Source organism: Gavia stellata, chromosome 27 (genome assembly GCF_030936135.1).
Source record: "Gavia stellata isolate bGavSte3 chromosome 27, bGavSte3.hap2, whole genome shotgun sequence".
NCBI lineage: Eukaryota > Metazoa > Chordata > Aves > Gaviiformes > Gaviidae > Gavia > Gavia stellata.
Window position 1 is genome coordinate 8,639,619 of NC_082620.1, and position 17,497 is coordinate 8,657,115.

The 17,497-nt window shown below is 51.7% G+C and overlaps 1 protein-coding gene across 1 annotated transcript in view; it reads right to left on the minus strand.

Moving 5' to 3' along the window:
• The window catches only part of MEGF6 (multiple EGF like domains 6), a 105,650-nt gene that overhangs the window by 37,678 nt on the left and 50,475 nt on the right, over positions 1-17,497 (minus strand). The window lies entirely within an intron of this gene.

Here is a 17,497-nt window from a genome sequence, read left to right on the forward strand (position 1 = left end):
ATCGGCATAAACCATCCTTCATCTTGTTCCCCTCGCAACGGTCACTTCTCCCGTTCGCTCTGAGATTATAGATTAATTAACATTTTACACTTCCTTACTCTTTATGTGTTGAAAACAAGCTGAGCTTGTCCATTTGCTGCTTACGTGAACGGTGGGAGCAAACACCTAACCCAGCGCAGACTGAAGCGAGGGGAGCGATGCGGAGCGGTGAAGCTCAACGCCTCGGTGCCGCAGCAGCAGATGTTCTCGTCCTGCTGAGCCACTCATCCTCTCGCAGCGCAGAAGCTGGCTTCCACCCAGCTCAGCCACGTGCCAAAGGTGAGAGGTTTTACTGTCACGCTTCTCATCTCAGTATTTCGCAAAGCATTTAACACATTTCACACCATTTATGCCTGGAACTCCCTTGACCTGCTGCTGAAATGCAGCAAAATCTGGGGTATCTGGTGGTAAGCTAGGCTCAGAATTGCTATGTGTCACTGGAGACAAGAAAGAAAACATGTTAATACCTGGAGAAAGTTATTACAATGGATTTGTTCATAATTATACGACACTTAAGAATGTGATGAAGTCCAACCAGACCCCCACATAACAAAGGGCAGAATACAAACGGCGCGACTCTGACCGCAGCTCCCCAGCCCTCTCCTCCCAGCTCCACAAGCCGGGCAAGCCCCGGAGAGCCGAGGCAGCCGTTCCTGCAACAAGGAATCCACTTGGCCAGTAAAACTGGGCACGTCCAGTTCTCTTGGTAAAACTACAGGCCCTCGAACAAAAGGCATTCTCTGAGCCAGAAAAATCTTCTGCCAAGTGCTGAGCAATCTTTCAAGAGCTGAAATGGGAACGAGCCCATGAGTTCTTGGTAAAAAAATCCTGCTACGTTTTATTATCAAAGCTTCAAAACCAGGGAGGTAGACGGCAGTGTGTTAGAGAAAGGGAGGTTTGTTCCTGTTTCACAGACCTTAAATTGCCTTTAAGTGCTGGGAATAACTTCCAGGACTGAGAAGAAATGTAAAACTGTTTGGAGCACCCAGTTACATGGTGCTAACTAAGATGCGTATCAGAAGCTTGTCAAAGGCAATTGCAAGTTCCTGAGACATAAGACTCCTTCATATGGCTGTAATTAGAAATCAGAGAGATGTTTGTGGATATAGCTGTACAGTTCCTTAATTCCTGCCATTTGTGTGTGTGTGTACACGTATACATGTACGCTACCTTCCAGACTGGAAAGGATCGACGATCTCTAGTCAGATGGGGGAACCAGGTCCCATTCATGCTACCAGCAGAAAAGCCAAGCGGCAATTCCTTTTTCCATGGGGAGAAAACTTCAGTAGCTTTGGGTCTATCAGTGTTTCTATGCACTTTCTGCATTTTGTGAAGACTCCTTCAGCACGCACAACTATTTCCCGCTGGCACAGCAAAGTGGGTCATGCAAGCAGCAGGATGATACAGAGCCAAACTGAGCAGTGAACCAGCACCGTTTCATCAATGACTGTTACTAACAAGATAAAGAAACATTTCCTCAATGAATCACGGCAGGGCGGTGCCCCTGACTGTGTCTTTGCAAGCCAGCGGTGCAAAAACCTGCTCAAGCCTCACCCTTGCCCAGCGGCTGCAACCCGCTCCCCTGCCCGAAGCGTCGCCCAGCTCCCCGGTTGCTCTGCGAGCTGGCTCTTACCCGACTGCAGCTACGGCTCTCGCTGGGGAGGCAAAGTGCTTCGAAAACCGCAGGAAAAGGAGAAATGCAACCTTGGCTGAAGCCAGTGCTGAAATTTTACATTAATTGGCATCCGATTAATTGCCAACCAAATCAGCTAGCAGCAAGCAAATGGACTGGGTCAGGGAAGAAAGGGGAAGCGAAGTGGGAAAGGTGATGCTTGTTTGACTCGGTGTTTCTGAGCTACACAGTAATAATGAAAAATTATTGTTTTCTCAGAATACTTCTCATTAGAAGGCTTCTCACTGCTTAAAAAGTTAAAACGTAAGGATCAGAGCACATGAAAACGGCCCTCTGCCCTTTCTGTCCTAGCGATGTCCAGTGAACCCACAACCCTGACTTCCGACGCGCTGCTGTAACGGCCGTACGGGGCTCCTTCTTCAGAGCTCCCCACGCAGCTGCAGTCTTCATTAACCCCGCAGAAAACGATAATTTCTGTAATGCCAGACCTTTGCTCATTCAGCGGACTGTAGATTCCTTCTCTGTGCATTTTAGAAGTTTTTGGTATTTTCTTCCTGTTTTTTCCAAGAGACTTAATTTTAAAAGAAAGGAAAATGAATAGGTCTTTGAGGTGAAACATAAGCTTTAAGTGATGCTCTCTGAAGAGTAACCCAAACCCAGACCAGCTTTTCGGGGGGGAAAAAAATGCTGTGGCATGACTCCAAGATGCCTGTCAAAGCAACATAGCTCAAATTAAATCATTTTCCTCTGCAAAGGCTTTACACAATTTGGATGCTCCAGAGCCCGAGGGTCCCCGCTGCACTCACTACTCATGCAGCAGGGCAGCAAGCTCGCTGGGAGCAACACCGGAGCCCACGTCCTCCCGAGCCCTTCCTCTAAGAGCTGCTGGCAGCCTCTGAACCTTCGCTCCCCAGCGACCCGCCAAGCTTGAACTTGGGTGTTCGGGTCTGACGCCTCCGAGAGGAGATCGCCCAAGGTCCGTCGCTCTGGAAGGAGGATGGCACTCCTGCCCTCGGTGCGGCGGCACAAGGGAAAGGCACTGCTCTTCCCGCAGCTGCCCAGGGCCAGAAGAAAAGCGACGTCCTAACCGGCGTGGTGGAAGCGCGGCCAGCCCTGCGCCCGGCCAGCCGGTGCGGTGAGCAACGGACACCACGTCTCCCAGAGAGCTCGCGGGAGCCCGGCACAGCTTCCCCGCAGGGCAGCGCCGGGCCACGTTTCACACTTCGCGTTTCTGCTACTTCTTTTTTTTTTTTTTAACATCTCTATGGGCAGAATTAGCTATTAATACACAGAATCGGTTCTATTCAGCTCAAGAACAGAAAAACTGGGGTTTGGGAAGATTTTATATAGAGTTTTTTGGTCTGAATTTAAATGACTATTCCACTGCTTCCCTTCAACTCTAATCTGAAACCACAGAGAATTTACCATCCAGAAAAGCTAGTGATGTGTTGAATAAACTTCTTCCTTTCACCCCATTACTCATACCCAGTAATTATACATCTCCTCACTAAATGTCTCTTATTCCCCCTTTGTATTTTTCACCCTCTAAATCTCCGTAATTACAGAGGGCTGTCCCCACCCCAAAGCCCCCCCTGCCCCGTCCCACCTCGGCCTGGGAAAGCGGCCAGTCCTTCCTCGCGCCCCGGCTGCAGAAACGCCCATCACCTTCACCGTGCCACGCTTCCCACGGAACCCGCCGCGTCCCGTTTTTCCTTCTGGAGCCTCGCTTATCTCCTTCTGCAGTAACAGAGAGACTTTCGGACATGTACTACACGATCGTGTGACCAAACTAACACCTCCCATCCTTCACACCCCTGACGGGAGGGCAGCAGTGTCAGCCCACAAGAAATCTTAGGTTTGTGTCCTCGGAAATAACACAACTGTGCAATGTGCCCAAGCAAATTCATGCTCTGGCACGAGCGCATGGAGAGAAGAGGCACCTCCGGGGCAGATACTCTACCTCCTGCCTGGCTCTCTGATGGAGAGTTTGCATTTTTCTGGTGGGGACCAGTTGCTTTCACTCCACAGACTGCGGAGTCGTGGGCTGCGACTGCTGCAGCAGCTGCGCGAACACTCGCAGGGGGAAAGCGAGCGCGAGCTTGCTCACAGCTGTGTGAAATAGCAGGGCTTTTTCTGCTTTGACCTGAAACGTATTGCTAAAAAGAAGGAACCGCAATGATGGTGTGTCGAGGTCTGCTCTGGATCGGAGAGGATGGCTCTGCTCTGCCCGAGTGACAGCAGCGGCTCGTGCTGGGGAGCAAGAATTGTTCCCGCTCCGGGCGGCCCTTGCCCAGCCATGCCCAAGCACCAGGGTCCATCCTGCAGCCCAGGACTGCTCTCCCACACCCTGGAACAGACACCAGAGTACGGAGGGAGGAAGGTGGGAAGAGCTGCGTTTCCCAGTGGAGGCTGTGACGGAGGAAGGGCGACACACTGGCCCCGGGGACGGGGCAGGTCCACTGGCCACCCCCAGCAGCGGTGGCAGCAGCTCTGACCTGCCCAGGCGTGCACAAGGCTCTCCTGCGAGTGATTTGCCCGGGAATATAAACGGCAAAGCGGCAGGAGCCGCCTCCCAGGGCCAGGACAGAGCATCCCTGCGAAGGGTCACGTTGCCCTCAGTGCACATCTTGGCAGTACAAAGACCCAAAAATCTACGTGACGCTTTGCAAGATGCGGTTTGTGGCACGCTGAGCTATTGGAGAGCTGACAAAATCTGGTTGAAATTAATATGCCAAAGAAAGAAAATTAGAAGCATACAGGCTTCTCTTCCGAGGAGGGTAGCTGACAACGAGCAGCCCAGAGCCACGCCAGGATGGAGCGCGCCGAGCCCATGTGTCTGGGCACTGCGCCGTGCCGGCATGGATCAGGCAGCGGATACTGGCCAAAGCCCACCAAGGCAGACACGAAAACCAAACGCAGCGAGAGCCTGGGAGTGGGACTTGGCTTATTGGGTAGGGAAACTCCCCTGCTGCGTAAGGAAACCGGAGTTCATGTCCTCATCCGCAAGGACACAGGGCTCACCCGAGAAACAGCTGATGCTCTCGTCAGCCTCTTCCCCGAACAGAAACAATCCATCGGACCTCGGATACCGGCTACATGGAAACAGGGGTAATGCTGTAATCGAAAGTAGGGAAGACAAACAGAAGACCAAAAAAAAGAGGAGGGTGCGACGAGATGGCTGTGGTTAAGCGCACTCCCTGACCATGCGCAGGTCCTTCATGAAGAAATACTGTGATTTATCTCAAACAAGAGCTTTGTGTCAGAGGAAAGAAAGTGGCAACAGCAGCTCCGCAAATTACTAAATATTTGGTACAGAGGCAGTTTATCTCCTCTGAAAGGCTGAGGAGGAGGAGATGGATCCCAGCTGGAAGCACAGGCAGTAGATACACTGCTAAGGTTTGCTCTATCTGGCCAAACAGCAGCACCAGGCTTTAATCCCTGCGGCAATTAACCTGGATTACAGAGCAGGGCTGCAGGGAAAAGGTTAATTAAAATCCATCAAGATGAGCATGTGTGGGATTTAGTGACTTTATCTTTCCGGTACCAGTTTGTTGAAGCTAATTCAGCAATTTTAAGAAGTAAAGAGACTGGAAGGAGACAACCAACAGAGCGGCACGCTGGATGGCCGAAGCCGAATGCTCCTGCGTAGAGGAGTTACTGCTGCTGCCCCACACTACAGACACGGACTAGAAACTCAGGGCGCAGAACGGTGCCGGGATGTGTTGGAAGGAAGAACCCCTACGCACTACTTCATCTCTTGCCTGTATTGCACAGCCCCTAGCACGAATAACCTGGAGACGTCGGAGGCCCTGTTATTCCATGCTCCCCTCTTAGACTGTGCAGATGGGACTCACGATGGCAAGGTCCAGCAGTGCAAGGAAGACCTGGGAGAGGACGATGCCTTATCCCCCCTCTGCTAACCTGGAAGCCTTTCCCTCCGCCAGGACAGGTCGAGGAAGACCGGTCCTGCCTCCGGCTGGTCGCGGCTTGGAATCCGAGTGACTCACGTGAGGAAATAAGAAAGGTCATTTTGGGCAGTCAAAATCCCTCCACACCCTCAGTTTTCATCTTGTGGTAAAACAGGCATTTGCGGAAGCCTTCAGGGCTCTGAAGGAGCTCCACAGAGGTACTTGGGCTGGCATTGCTTCCACTGCAGCCTCTGCTAGACAGACAGGAGATGCCCGTAGCTTTCCCACACTACCTGTGCCGCCCTCAACAGCAGCAGTTTCCAAAGGCACTTTGGGAACAGATGCACTGGTTTTACAGTAACCTGATGAAGTGAAAATGTACCAGGGAGCTATTTTGCCTCAGTCACTTTGTCCTCAGCTCACCTCTTTTTACCTTCAAGCGCAGGGAGAGTCGCCCAGCTCTAATTTGTGCTCACATTTCTGTCTCTGGATGGTGCCGATAATTAGGTATTACTCAGAGCGGAGCGGAGCTGCACGTAACAACAAGCAGGCAGCCTGCTCTTGACTTGCTGCTACACTCACCCTCTCACACCTTCTTTCACAGCTTTGTCTCACCCCACTTCTCAGTGCAGGATGTCATTTTGGATAGAAGACGTACCTGCGCAGAGGCACATCGGCCTGGTCCCTGCGCTGTGCTCTGGACGCTAAACGCACGGAGGTAAACACTGACACGTATCTGGCAGTGGTACCGACCGATGGAAACGCAGGTTGCTGTTGAAGGAGCTTACAGGCTAATGGAAACCATATAATCAACCAAAAGCGACCAGCTATGCTCTGTGCTGTTTTCTGACATGTTTTGGCGGATCACAGAGAAAATATCGAGGTACCAGGTCTACTTCCCTGTGACGATTTAATGCAAGTCCCCAGCAGAGCACAATGATCTCTCCTGTAAAGGTTAGCTGTATAAGGCCATAATCCACAGCATTGCAATTAGCCACGCTACACTAACACAAGGATCCAACAGACCGCTGTTTATAGACAGAAGGCATTTTAAGGCACTCAAGACCTCAATGAAATGTACACCGCTATTACACAAAACACCTCTTCATACAATAAAACTGCCGATGAAATGCACATACAGCGTTCGTTGTGCTTGCTTTGCTGTTGCAGCTGGCTGATGAGAAAAACACGTCTGCATAGAAGCGTGCGCTGCCTGGACTGGCAAATGGTAATGCACTTCAAGTAAACCCATGCATGGTACCATAAAAATCACACCACCGACAGACTGTCTGCTACTACCTGTCGGAGAGAACCTCAAGCAGCGAAGGAAAAATCAGCAACCAAACCCACAGTGATAGCAAGTTTAGGATGAGCAACTTGTCTACGATTGCCTCCTCTGCCTTGCCATCTGCAGGTGCGATGCCAGCTTCCCACCATCCAGCTCCTGCCGTCCGACCGCTGCCGCATACCTTGGGGGATCCACCTGCACACCCATGGCGAGGGGCTGCAGAACACTGCAGGGAAAAGACAGCAGCTCCGAGTGCTCCTGGAAGAGTCGAGGCCACAACCCCAGCACTCTGCTAGTGCATGTCAGCAACTGGCACAGAAAAGGCTCATCCTGCCCGAGGAGAGAACCACGGTGTTCACCCGAGCCAGCCCTCGCCCCTCCGTCTGCTGGTTCTGTCAAAGGTACCATTCAGAGGAAAGGTATTTCATGCCACAACATGTCAAAAATCCACTTGTTCTCAGAGGTGGAAAGAGAGAAGGATATTTTTTCTTGGGTTTTTTTGTTGTTCTCAGTTGGGTGAGCCTGAAGGCTGTGGTGGGTTGGACTGGGTTTGGTTTATTTTGTAGTCCGCACCTACTTCCTTATAAACCATGCAAGAATATTAGATATATCTTCTTGGAGGAAAGACATATTTAGCTTATCTGCCAGATTTTGGCTTGCAAATGTCCAGACATTCACCCTTTTCTGAACCGGTCTCCTGGAAAAGGGGCCACAGAGATCACACTCACACACTTTTCAGGAGGTACGTTACTTTTTCCCCCAGGTTCAGAGCCCTTGGGAAGAATAGCTGAAAGGCCTGGGTGAAGGCGCTTTGCTTTTCTGGTTGAAGCTTTAAACTACATTCTTCCTGAATTTGAGAAGAACGCCTCAGCTTTGCAGACTGAAAGATACCTCACACGAAAGTCAGGATAGACCCACGAGCTGTGCAGCCGAGATAAGCAGAATCAGGATCAGGTGAATTATGCGGTAGGGAAGGGAAGGCTGGGGGTTTCTATTCCAGACACAAAGCTGGATCTCAGGAGCTTGTCTTGGAGAAGTCGTGTGAGCTAATGTAGTTGGATGGAGACAGCAAAAGCGATTTGAGTTTGAGACAAACATCTGATCTATAAATAACAATACAGCAACTCACCCCATTTCCAAAGGTCTGGCACATCTCAGAAGTACAGTGATATCACTTTTATAATTGACTGCTTGGGGCATTTATTTATTAGGATTATCTCATGATGAGATAATGCATTCCTTGTTGCCTACACTACTCACAAGCATCCAAAGTCTTCAGTGGACTTCACATATTCTCCGTTATTTCCTAAATCTTTAGGCAACCTCAAACTTTATCTGCTGCTAAGTCAGCTGCACACACAAAGAGGAAGAAACTGTGTGTGTAATCGCAAACTCACACCTCGCTCAACATCTCCATCTGCCATCACACGTAAGCCAGTGCACATAAATGTTCAGCAAAAGCGGCAAAAAAGGTATTTATTGTCTCATCGCAGCACCTAACCCAGTGCAGCAGAAAAAAAAAGTAAACCTATCAATGACAGGGAAGAACTGCCTATTTTGCTCCTCACTGATTGGGAAATGGAAACCTGCAGGGTGATGGTTTACTTTCCGGCGTGCTGGAATCTCCATCTACCAGCAGCAGACACCGCCTGTCAGCGGTCTGACTTTCTGAAGGGATGATACGATGCTGGGGTACCGTTGGCAGAAGGCGCGGCACGTGTGCAACGGGCGTCCAGTGCGACGCCATCCCCTCCACCGGCTCGCTGGGACGCTCAGGCTGGCCAAGCGCTCTCCACAGGGCAGCAGGCTTGAGACGCCTGCGCTGGGCACTTGCTTCTAACAGACACTGCCAAGTGTGAACACTTCGGTGCAGAGAGGTGACCTGTGAGACGTGGCTCCTCCGACTGCGTCTACCAGCGACAGCCCATGCACTCCCCAGCTCCCGGCTCCGGCCGCTGCTGCCAGGGATTCCCCTTACCCACAAAATGACACTGAGTAACGCTGAGCGCTGTCCTTTGCGAGACTGCGCTATACACACAACCCAGGCAAACTCGGATAGTCTCGCAGAGAGAAAGCCGGATTTTTGTCATGATACAACAGTACCACATGTCATTCATTGCCCTGGACCGGGGTGAGATCCTTCGGAGCTGGGGACGGAACCCATCAGCATACCCTGGCGAACGCAGAGGTTTGTTTTCTAAAGGCACATGGCACCCGAGCTCCTTTCGCCAAGCCACACGGCCGCACCGCGACCGCCGGGAGGAACCGGGACGCTCTCCCCTCTGCCCAACGCCTTCCCCGGGTGCCGCGGGGGCAGCACCGCCCAGCGACGGGGCGGGCGGAGGCCCCGCCGCCCCCCGGCGTCAGCCGCTCCCAGCCCGGGGCTGCCCCGGCTCCGCGGCCACCCGCCCCGCGGGGCAGCGCAGCCCCCGCGCCCGCCGAGCCGGAGCGCCCCGCGCAGCGCCGCTACGTACCCGGCCTCAGCTCGGCGCGGCCAGCTCCGTGTCCCGCGCGCCCCGAGTAGCAGGGGTAGCAGCCTCTCCAGAGGTAGTGGTAGTGGTGGCCGGCGGTACCCGGGGTGCCACCCAGAACGCCGAGGCACCACAGCAGCGCCCAGACCTGCCCCTGCTCCCGTCCCATGAGGGAACGCGGACGGGCATCCAGGCAGGAGGCAACCACCCCCCCAGCCCTCCACGGGCGGAGTCCCGCAGCAGGTCGGAGACGAAAGGCGCCGAGCCGCGGGAGCCGGGGCAAAGCCCCAACAAGCCCGACAGCGAAGGGGAGCGCGGCGGGGATGCGCGGGGATGCGCGGGCGGGCGGGCGGCTCTGCCGGCGGGCGGGACCGCTGCGCGCTGCCCCCGCCCCGCAGGTGAGGCCGAGCCCGGGAGCGCCCCTGCCCCCCGCCCGGCCCGGCCCGGCCCCCCCGGCTCGGCGCAGCCCTCGGGAGGAGCCGCGCAGGCGGGGCCGGGGGGCGCGGGGGGGCAGCGCCGCGGGGCCGGGGCTCGGGCTCGGGCTCGGGCTCGGCGGCCGCCGCCCCCGGGGAGGGGAGGGAGCGCGGGGCGGGCTTGCTTTCCCCATCCCGGGCTGGGAGGGCGGCTCGGACGCGGCCGGGCACCGGGGGGCAAAATGCCCGGGACGCTGCGGGGGCACGGCCGGCTTCTGCAGCGGCACAGCCCCGGTGCGGCGGAGCAGCGGCAGCCCGGCGCTGTCCCGGGGCACAGGCGCGGAGCTGCGCTCCCCACCAGCGGCGAGGGACCTGCTGCGGCACCCGCCCGCACAGCCCCCGGGGGGGCCGCCGGCCCTCGAGCAGAACCGACGGCACAAAATAAAGCCGCGTGTTTGCCCAAAACACGTCTGATGAGTGACCCAAAGCGGCCCCGGCCGGCCGAGCCCCCGCAGCGCTCCCCCCGCACCGCTCCCCCCGCACCGGCCGGGCCCCCGCAGCGCGCCCCCCGCACCGCTCCCCCCGCACCGGCCGGGCCCCCGCAGCGCTCCCCCCGCACCGCTCCCCCCGCACCGGCCGGGCCCCCGCAGCGCGCCCCCCGCACCGCTCCCCCCCGCCGGGAGCGCGGCCGCCGGGGGAGGCGGAGGGCGAGTGGCCCCCGGGCCAGCGGCCTCGGCCCCACGCGGGGGCTCTCTGCGGCAAGTGGCTTGTGCGGGCGGCTAGCCCGGACCCACGCACGGGCCGGTGGAATCCAGCCCCTGCACAAAAAAGCCACGGCCTGGCGAGCCCCTAACTGGTATCCGAAAGAGAGCTCCCCCTTAAACCTTCACTGGGCTTTTCTTAAAATAATTAAAAAAAAGAACTCTGCACCAGCAAATTCAAGCTCAAACGAGGAACAGCCACTGCGCGTACTCCAAAGAAAACCATGGTATTACCGGTCCCTGCAAGACGGAGCCTAGAATTTTATTCAACCTTTTTCATTAAAGAAGGAGTAAGAATAGCTTATTGGATTTTCCAGAGGCAAGCTCAAAAGCCTCATTTAACTTTCTGGAATGTTTTGAAACAATGTGCTTGCAGGGTTGAGCTGGGGGAGAGCAGGGCCTGCTACTTTGAGACGTTTTAGCAGTATTATTTGGCTGTAGTAAAATTCCAAATTAAAACTTGCGGTTTAGACTGCCATGAATTGCATTCCACGAAAAATTCTGAAACACAGAGAGAAGCTGAATCCAGGAAGAAAATAACAATTTAAGGCTATTGCTGCAGCGGTTTCCAAAGGAAGGTGGACTCTAGTCACCAGTCCCCTTTGCGGATTGTTCCAAGCAAGAGCAACTTCTGAACAGTTCAGGGACCGCTTCAGCTCATCTTCATATTCACCCGTCACAACAGTCCACATGCTTCTCATTAATATTTTCAGTTTAACAAAAATATCCGACCCAAAAATTTGTGGAAAAAAAAGGTAACCATTCTGAAAGACACTGCAAGTTCTCAGAAACGGCTGCAGAAGGAAAACCAGTGCAAACTGTTGATGTGCCACAGCCGTGAGCTGTTTAGCACACACCTGCCTGGTAGGTCTGCCAGAGTCCCCCCAGGAGATGCCCAGCACCGGGAGAGAGGACACGGGCAGAGGGGGACAGGAGGAGGGGAAATGCGGGAGAGGCATTCCTGAGAGGCACCGAAACGACACCTGCACTCCCCAAGCCCCGTGATGAACCGGCTGCCCCGTTTCATCGCTTTGCAACACGCCGCTGTACGCGCGGTCATATGCTGCCATCCTCTAGAAGCCACTTTTAGATCTACCAAATACTTTGCCCATTTAAAAATAACACGTTGCTGGACATTATGAATTTTCATCGCTGGCCTGGATCAGGTCCTTGGGAACGCTCCCTCGGCGCAGCGACATTTAAGCCATTACAATGGCTAGTGTCGACACTTTTCCTGTAAATGTTTCCAGCAGTGTTGACATGCAAAAATGAATGTTGCCACAGAGCTATGAAAAATGGTTTAGCCCGACTTCCTCAGTTCAGTAATGTTATTAAGCCATTGTCTATACTAAATTACCCTTGCCTGGAATGCAGATGAATCACAGCGAGCGCAGCTCTCCAAGTGACTCCCTGACTCCACAAGCACCAACCAAAGGGACCTTTCCACCAGCTCCATGACCTGGAAATTCCTCCTACCCGGGCACACACAGCTCCCGACAAAGAGCCCTCGCTCCTTGCCCTGCAGAAGCGAATGCTAGCACGGCCGCTGATGCTCAACAAATTATGTGACAGACTTGTTCAATCTCATATTTTCTTAGACTGCTAAAAAAAAAGAGAATCATGAGGAGCTCAGACTTTTCCAAACAGCTCTGCGGTATAGCACATGTATCAAAAGTACATCAGGCTTGAACATAAACTGAATCCTGCTTATGTAATAAGTTATGCTTGGCCAGGTTTGAGCCAGCTCGAGCTTCCTTGTCACCTAATTTACTTCAGCTGATTAAGTACTAAGAGTTGGTTTGAGTATGGTAACACATTACAATCAGCAGCAAATCATTACCGCTTCCCGTGGAATTAGCTAGGAGAGCGTTAACATCCAGAGGCGTTCTTTAAACGGGGACCGAGCTGGACCGAACCCGTAACTCCCATGGAATTTCATTCAGGTTCAGGCTTAGCATTAACAAATGCTCCTAAGAACCCAAACAAATTACAGCTGACCATGAGCTACTTCGCAGTTCAACGGCGTGTTAAGTCCTAGAGTTAATTCATCCCTGCACAGACACAGGTCAACCAGCTTAGGTAAATACGAGTGCTTGGATCTTCATCCAAAAATTACCCAAACCCTGAACCGAGTTCCTTCCGATATCTTAAAAAAGATTCTACAGTTAAAAGGAAATAGCCAAATGGAGGATACGAAGGCAGTCCAGAAAAACGCAAGAGGTGAAACAGGGAAGGGCAAGGGAGAGGAGCGGGCTGAGGCACGGGGTTTGTGATCTTGGGGTTCAGCACAGCGCGAGCCACCAGCTCGTGCAGCGTGTAAAAGGCACGTGGCGCACGGCTGCCTGGGAATACGAGCCACGCAAGAAGCTTCACAGCTGGTGGCTCGTGTGTCTCTGCACAACGGAGGGGCGGGCAGTGGATGGGCGCTTCACGATCCCTGCTTCAGCATCTTTTACCTGCTTCACCCTTCCATGGGGGACGTTTTCCCTGTTCAGGGTTAGCTTTCCATCCTCTGCTACCTAGGGCTACTGTGGGCAAGGTTTTCATCTTTATCATCAATTTTAACCAACGAAGATACCGCAGAAATAGCTCAGAGGAAGAAATGGGAATGAGTACAAACCGGAGAAGCTAAGAACTTTTTGTTTTTCCAACTGCAGAGTTTCAACTCCCTTTTCCAGTCAGGAGTTGGCTTACTTCAAATGATCCATCGAGCCCTCCTTGATCCATTTCAAAGGGAATTTAAAGAGGGGAAAATTCCCCTAGTATGGTATTCTGTAATGGCAGCTGGATTAATTGGCCCATGGCACTGGTACATACTAGTTCCCTGAACTCCTCATCAAGCTAAGGCTTGTCTGGCACGAATCCCAAGGTAATCTACTCAAATGGTTGCAGAAACTGGAAGAGGAAAGTTCACCACCCGCATTAAAGGCTAGCCCAAAATGAAGGCTACCCCTCTAACAGGCGATTATGGCTTAGGGGGTTCACTCCCCACTTTTGTCTCCTGATAGTCTTTCAGCTGAGGTCAGAGCGAAGTTTGGCACCACCTGGATCTATCTGTCTGCATTGAGAGGAACTTCACATTCCAATCTGTTTCGCCATGACATCTTGACTCCATGGATTAGCAGCTCGGGCGCTCTGTCGTGGTGCCGTGCTGTAACGTTGGCTGATGAAGAGTTGGATAAACAAACAGCACAGGAAATTTAACACATACCAGTCATGGGCGGCATGCTGAAATGTATTCCAGACAGATTTTTGAACCCCTCTGCAAGTGCATAAGGAAAATGTTAGTTGGTAATTAAATGAACGGAGACCCCCATGTGCTGAATTAGGTTTATTACACATGATCCAGCTAAAATGTGAATTTTGGAATTCACGTGAATAATGTTGGAGCTAATGCTGTTGTCCTAAAAAGTCTATGAAAAGTTCAGATACGCTTTGCTATGTGAAGTGGCGCTTAGAAGGATAAAATAAACAACCGTTTGTGAGAATCATATTTTAGAGGTTTGGTTTATGATGCTTTCCAAGAGCTCTATCCACTGCACGCTTGACTGAACTCTCTCCATCACGCCTATCGCTAGCGCATCCCAACTCTTCCAAAAGTGTGTGCAAGGGTCCCGGTTTTCTGCAAAACCTCCAACAGCAAAACAAGAAAGATGAAGGTGAAGGAGGATTTAGTATTACTGCAAAAATGAGCTCCTTTCCTGGGATGTAACTTAAACCTGAACTGATGGTGGCCAATGGATCTAGAAAAGGGGCTTCCACATCTTTCAAGTCCCTGACATTATCATGTAACATCGAGCAGTGGAACCTCAAGAAGACGCTGTTCAAACAGAACTTGAGCTCCCCTAGAATTTGCCATGCCTCAAAAATTGTTGTGAAAAAGAAAACGTGTTTGTTTCCTGTAAGAAACCCAATGCGTAATGTCCCCAAACCACTCTAGAGACAGCCCTTTCACTATAGACAAAATTAGAAATACAGAAATACTTGAGAGGCTCATGGTTACAAGTATAACCATCCCATATTCAACAAAACAGAAACACTCTACAAGCACCTAAGTCAACTGTATATTATTGATACTGGTAAATCATATGAGAATTAATAGTGTATAAAATATATTCCCTTGCAACTGTAGGTCACTAGCTCAAGTTCAAGCCACGTAAATAGAGACGAGAGCTGTTACTGTCCAGGGACTCAGCGCCAGCATTAAGTGAGCTTGTGAGACAGATCCCAGATGGGTACAAGAGCTAATTGGCTCCTTTCCTGGTAGCATTAGCAAAGCAGCCCAGGACTGAATAAATCCAAGGGAGGATTTTCCTCCTAACTATAATCCCTTTAGCTCAGAAGTGAAAACAGACTGGAGAGCCAAACACTGCTGCTGCTAATGCCCATCTGCCTGTTCCATGGATCCGACCAAGCCAGGAGTCATTCTGTAAGGTACCGGGCCAGGTCTGAGCCAGCAGCGTGCAGGCACACGCATGCACACACGCACACACACGCAGGGACACGGACCCCAACCCCGTCCTGTGTGGACGGCACTGGCAGCGGGAAATGGCAGACAGCGGGAAGTAACCGGAGGGTCCTGTAGCTCAGAAGATGTCACATGCGACCATCTCAACTTGTCATTGCATCCGAGAGGCGTGCCCAGCTCTGGACAGCCAAGCATTTCAGGAATTGCCTGTGTTTCTCTGCAGCGTTTACACTTGCTTTAAGATGCCAGTCACCAGCCAACCAACCAGCCCCCTGGCATGAAGGGAATTCCTTTTTTTGCCCCTTGCTCCTGCAATGGTCTCCCCCACCTCCACCTCCCGTATTTCTACTGAGAGTGAATCAACATCGCTTTAACAAATCCTGGGCAGGAAAAGCAGCAAGCTCTCCCCGAGCTATAACATCCCTCCATCTCTGAACAGAGGTTAGGTTGGGAAGTCCTCACATAGCCAAGATTAAAATTTTTTCTTCAAAAAAATTTCCTACCTTAGAAGCAAACACTGGGTCCTGGTAGTGTTCTGCCTCTCCACACGAAGCATCCTGCTGATGTTATTGCGTAGCTATTCGTTTAGCAGATACTTCAGAGAGGAGGACTCTGAAGAGGCCAGTTTGACATCACTCCGAGCCAGGCAAGAGCCAGGAATCAAGTCACAAGGGTGAAGCAAGGAAACTGCTGGCCTCTGAACCCGCGGCTCGTCTTCTCGGGCCACCCTCAGGAAAGAAGCAAGGTCCAAACCCTCCTGCCCAACACGGAGCCAAAGGGCTCCAAATACCTAACCTCATGTTTTGAAGCCCAGGCTGCTTTATTCAGGCTCCATCAGGACTTCGATCAAGAAAAGCTGAATATTTTGCAAACTGTAAACATTAATCAGTGCCTTTTGTCTTTTCTAAACTCCCCCGTCTGTACAAACACGGATCTAATCCCATCCACTCTTTTTCATACCTGCATTAGCATTCGGGGTATTTGGAAAGAGTTTCTTATCTGATGTAAAAATAAAAATTGATGTAAAAAAAAGTGGTGAGTGCAGCAGGGTCCACCCACTATCACTGCAGTAAGGCTGATGGAGAAGTGCAAAGCACAGAGAGGATAACAAACACCCGATTTGCTGGCGCGTAGGCATTTACGCTTGAGCAAAATGGGAGCATATGAGTGATGTTGCCCAAAGCAAATTCAAGTTGCAGTTAATTTAGGGCTTAGTCTTTCCCGTGCTCTTTTTTTTGTAGAATGAAAGCTGCAGACAGAACAACGCATGCAGAATGAACGAGGAGCTCCAGGGGGGCGACGGCACATACTGCACCCCACTGCTCCCCGACACGGAGTCGGGCGAAGGGGAGGGACAGAGGCAGGTTGCCATCGTGTGGGCACGACTAATGACAAATAATTACGAGAATACATGCAAAGGGATTCCCATTGTCTCCCCCCCCCCAAAAAAAAAAAGGAAAAAAGAAAAAGGATTGTTTGTTTCCACCAAAATCCTGAACCTCTTAATCATCTGAGAAGCTAATCCTCATCAGGGGAATTCTGGGGAAACTGAAAATATTTTAGCTTGGCTAAGATAAGGGCAGAGCTGTTTACTTCACACATCTCTACAGTGGTACAGAGCCAGGAAATACTTTTCAGTTATTTTCAACAAAACAAGACAAATGTACCAAATTGGCAAGAAAGTGACATTTTTCTGCAGAATTCTTTACTGTCCAAACCGATATCCACAGAAATGACTTTGTCCCAGTTTGTCAGCAATCTTTGTTAATTATTTTGAATACTTTTGGACTTCTGCTAAGCACACCAGTGCCGAAAATATGTGAGAACTCCACCACAAAAACATGACCATCCTAAGCAATCAGAGTACCCTGCAGCGGGCATTTTAATGTTGCACTAGAGAATACGTGAGCTTCAGATTTCTGGTCTGCGGGAGCCCAGTAAAGGTGTCAGTGAATCCTGGAACTGCAATATACTCCAGAAAAACATATCTTGTTCTTGGCTCTGATAAGCAAATAGCTTTTTGCATTTTTCTGCCTCAGCTCCAGCCGGCTCGAACACGCAGCACTTGCACAGACGATAACGCCCAGGGAGAAAGGGATGGGGAATCTACTCAGTGCACCACGGCACAGGGTCAAGCTGCAGGAGCTGAAGCGGCCGTACGACGCGAGGCTTGCTCTGGGCACTATGCTAATACAAATCCCACCTGGTATTTTCATTTTACAAACACAAAATTGTGTCTTCTCTCCCACTTTGGTTTGAAAGCAGAGAACAACGGGATGATATGGACTCCGAAGGAGGAATCTCATCTCTTTTGAAGCAATAAAATATATGCCATCAACTTCAACAGGGCCAAGATCTCACCCTGAAGCCTTCACTTCCATCCGAGTTAGGCTTTCCTCCTACGACTATCGCTTATACCTCTAAGCGTGCAGCAGAAAGAGAGCACTTTCTCCACGTGGCTGAACAACGTCAGAAGCGTGCGGGATATGCGAGAGAGGAGGGGAAACCCGAAAGCC